Here is a 4,900-nt window from a genome sequence, read left to right as displayed (position 1 = left end):
AGTTCACACTACAATTAAATATTGCAAATTAGGAATCACCTACAACAATAAATTAATTAAAGAAAATTTGTGTTTAACCAAAAAAAAAAAAAATACACGGTACAATACTTGTACCAGTTAAACAAACGGATGATCCGAAAACTGATGATTCGAAAAAAATATTTAATATATGGAACCGAATCAAGATTGTTATCAAATAAAGCACAAAGTTTTCATATACTAAGCACTGACGCAAGAAACATATAATCACAAACAGCATTTAATCGTATACGGCAAATATCAAATGTTTCTTCTAAATAGTGCTTAAAGGGCCAGGTTTGTTTGATTTTTACAAGCGTGTACAAGTATGCCCACAAAAAATAATAGCCATGATTGTAGTCTCACAAAAAGTAATAGACATAAAACCAGTGTGAATGGAAATCTAATCACTTTACAGCTAATTCCTAAGTATTACTCATCAAGTAAATCAGCAAGTACGCACATCACGAGTATTACTCATCACGCAAGTCAATGAATCATGAATAACTGAATATCAATACTTCCGGTGCATGGATTAATTCAAACACTAAATATTACTCATCCAGCAAATAAAAAAATCATGAATCGCTAAATATTGATACTTGTGGCAGATCAATAATACGTACCTTAATGATGGATAACTTTCTTTGTTTCTCGTTCGCTCAGTCGGTTAGGGTTTGATGCTGATAACGTATCTTAATGATGGATGACTTTCTTTGTTTTTTGCGGCCCTTGAATGGTGAAGATTTATGCCTAGCAGACAGTGCAACTACTCATACCATATTGAAAAGCAAGAGATATTTCTCTTATTTGACAATGAAAGAAACTAGTGTGAGTATTATATCAAGTAGTACAAATATAATTGAAGGCTCCGGAAGAGCAAATATATTATTGCCTATGGGAACGAATTTGAAATTATTGATGTATTATATTCTGTTTACTTTTCCTCTATATCTAAATATTGCGTGGAATGGTGGACACAAACATGTCCAGCTCATGGTGGATTCAGAGGTTGTAGTGAAGTTACTCACTGATACTATGATCCCCAACTCACCCTCCTTTCATCTAATTCGTAGATGTAAGAGTTTGATCATGAGACAAGAGTGGGTAGTCAATGTTCGTCACTGCTATCGTGAAGCGAATAGGGCGGCTGACTGGCTTGCTAACTATGGAGTGCACTTGGACCAGAAGATAGTCACTTTTGAGGCGATCCCGGTGGATCTTTGTGCTATTTTATTGGAGGACATGGGAGGGGTCACAGTGGCTAGAAAGGTGTCGGCCTTGGCGGCATAATCTGTTGCTTCTGCTGTTTGTTTTTGCTTTTTCTCTTGTTTCGTAGTTTTTTCTGTAATTTCTAGCTTCTAGCTTGCTTTTTCTTTAGGAGTCTTCTCCTCCCTTACACCAAAAAAAACATTATTCAAGCAGAACATGTACTAAAGACAACACTCAATTTAATATTTTTTTCATAACAATTCTAAGAAGCACGTCAAAATAAATTATAATCAAATTGTTGACTCTATTTTAGACATGTTTCACAATATTTAGTGTGGAATAGAGCCAATTAAAGCTAGTGACTTATAAGGTTTTGTTTGATGGAATGAGGGAAGTGTTTAGAGGTGAAAATTCGTTGAATTTTGGTGGTTTTCCAGTAATCTAATATCTATGGAAATTTCTAATTCGCAGTATAACTAAGGATATAACTTAAGAAAATTTCTAGGAATTTAATAAAAGAAGTTACTTTCACTTGAAGTACAACATTTTATTGGAGTTATATTCACATATCAACTGAACAAGCCTTAGATAATTTTTAATGTGTTTATAAAAAAAAAGATAATTTTTAATGTAAGAATAAATAGAGGCTCAATTGAAGGAAAATGTTGTTGAAAACGAGTCTCCCATTAAATGAGTTACAGAGCATTTTATAACTCTTTAATGCTAGGTAACTCATTTAATATAAAAGCTTTTCTTCTTTAAAAACAAAGTTATACGGAGTAAAAAACTATATTAAGATTAAGTTGATTAATACAAATGGTTTAACCAACATTAAAATTTCACGTTTTTTTCCCCGCATTTACTGCCTTCTATGTTTTGAGGATTTTGTATTAACCACTTTATAAAATGAAATTTAATTTTTACCACCTATATTTTATAAAATGTTTTATATTCATCACATTTTAATGGATTCCAATAAACTTTCTATTCATGTGGACTAGAGCTGTCAAAACTTACCCGATTGTATCCGTAACCGACCTAAATCTAAAATGTTGTTAAAAAGGGAAATATGTAACCCGACCTGTATGCGACCCGGTAAAATCAAAAACTGGTTTTAACCTGTACTATACGACCCGAACCTGAACCGGACACTCGAGCGGTAGATGAACGATAACCAAATTAATCCGACCCGACACTGATCCGAACCTGATTCAACACCGGACCCGATGCCAACCCAAAACCGATTGTAACTCGATGAAACGTGTTATTAACCCTACCTGTGACGACCCGATATATGATTTTACCTAACATGTTGACAACCTGACATGCCATTGACTTGACCAAATAGTAACTTCAACTATAAGTTTAGCAGTCTTATAAGCACGCGATGCGTGAGAAAAAAAAAACAGATTTGTGTTATTAAATTCAAACCTAAAATAACATGTAAAAAATATACGGAGTAATATAAATACGATGCGTGCGAATATAATTAAGGAACATACTTCGTATAAGTTAGATAGAGCCGAACGCATATAAACAATTCGATTAAAATGTTATCAATTTATTTAGGAGGTTAGATTGATTAAAATGCTTATTTGGGCTTTTCCTATTGGATGAATTGTGGTTATATTCTCTGTTCTATGAGTGTGGAGGGTATTTTAGTAATCCAAGTAGGACACCAATAGTGTAATTACTAAAATAACTTCAACTTATTTAATAGAGATAATATTAATATTTATTACTCGATCGGAAAAATGAAAACGTGTTGAACAGCTTAACTTTATTATTTAAATAAACAAAAACAAAAATATAGTACGTAGGTTTGATTTGTCTATGTCCATATTTAAGAAATTAATTAGGTGCAATGAACAGACGAAACAGAGAGAGGGTAACTCAAAGTATTGGCATATTGAAAAGACAAGGTTTCCCCGGGAGCAAGAGGATCACCGTTGTTGACTAGGCAATCATTATAGGAAAGCCTCCGAAACACGCCGGGATCCAACACCATAGCGGAGCTAAACCACCCGCAGCTTACATGGATGTTAGAAATGCCGCTGCAGCCCACGCATACATCAAGTATATTAACTTTATAGGTTGGGATTCCGCTTGGCAATGGCGAGGTTTGCATTTGCCATTTGGTTTATGACTATGTCGTTCAAGGAGCACGACGAGGATCCCGTTCTATCATTTTCTGATCCATCGTCATCTGTCCACATCATAGCAAAATTGTATGTAAACTGTGATGAATGATGATCGAATTGAACACTAATTAATGATTTAACCACTAATTAAACCAGTAGACTAGGGTTGTTTTTACCAGGTGGTGTTGCCTGAGGAAGGTTGTGCGTTAACAAGCTGGAGTTAGTGCGGTTGATAAAGTCCTTGGAAATGACTTGTTTAGCAATGTCGTTTATCTCCCTGCTGCCTAAACAACCTGCGCCAATCCATGCATGGTCAAACAGTAATCAAGTACATTACTCGTATATAACGAATATCGTAGCGTACGTAATACTCCCTACATATATATAATAATATGCATGCATCATTGCATCCCATATTTGTCTAAATATTACACGTATATACTTGGACAAATTCACACACCTAGTCCACCTTTCCCCGATTTTCGGAGGACCTAGCCCACTAGTTATTTACAAACAATAATCAGAAGAAAGTAACGGACTCCTGAAGTCCTGAGACTATATATACATACGTAGTATATATTATATATACCTGTGGTCGTAATAGAAAGTAGAATGAAAATGGTAAAGAACAAGCGATGAAGGTGACAGAGCTCTACACAATTAGTAGGGTGTTACCAATTGCATGATGATTTCCCTTCAAATTAGACGACACTGATGCAACAATAGATCGATCAGATAGAGAATTGGAAGAGAAGCTAGGATGGGAGTACATATTTATGTTTGTAAACTGTTCTAATTGTGGTAATACTCCTACCTAATACTGATTAATTACTGGCATGGAAAATTGGGAATGCAATTAATATGACGAGTTAGAATGCAAACATGCATGCAGCTCAACTCCTCAACCGTACATCTCCATCTCTTAATTAATTATGTTACTCCGATCCGTAGTAATTAACTATGTTACTTGTTTAATCGGTTGTTATTAGCTACAACTAGTTATTAGTTCTTCTGCCAACTCCACAACTACAATCTTTTAGCTTGGATATTAACGCAAATCGATCTTTGAGAAGATTCCTACTCCTTTCAATTGGTCAAACAAGTCATATATCCTAGGCAAAGGATATTTGTTCTTGATTTTCACTTTATTGAGCTCCATGTAGTCTATTCAGAGTCTCATGCTTCCGTCCTTCTTCTTCACAAACAGAACTGGTGCTCCCCATGGTGAGGCACTTGGTCTAATATAACCCTTCTCTAGAAAATCCTCATGTTGACCCTTTTAACTCACTCATTTCTGCTGGAGCCATTCGATATGGAGCTTTCAAAATAGGTGCAGTTCCAGGTACTAAGTCTATAGTAAAGTCAATAGGTCGATTTGGAGGCACTCCCAGGATTTCTTCCGAAAACACATATAAAAACTCATTTACAACTGCAATGTCCTCAGGTTTATCCTTAACTTCTCTATCGAGGTCTCTCACATTGCATAAAAATACTGGATTTCCTTTATGGACTAACTTCACGAGTTCCAT

At 35.1% G+C, this 4,900-nt stretch overlaps 1 pseudogene; it reads right to left on the bottom strand.

Annotated features, from left to right (window-relative positions):
- Positions 1–2,977: 2,977 nt before the first annotated feature.
- Positions 2,978–4,900, bottom strand: LOC130461651 (TPD1 protein homolog 1-like; annotated as a pseudogene).

Source organism: Spinacia oleracea, chromosome 5 (assembly GCF_020520425.1).
Source record: "Spinacia oleracea cultivar Varoflay chromosome 5, BTI_SOV_V1, whole genome shotgun sequence".
NCBI classification, from domain to species: domain Eukaryota; kingdom Viridiplantae; phylum Streptophyta; class Magnoliopsida; order Caryophyllales; family Amaranthaceae; genus Spinacia; species Spinacia oleracea.
This window is presented reverse-complemented; position numbering and strand designations above follow the sequence as displayed.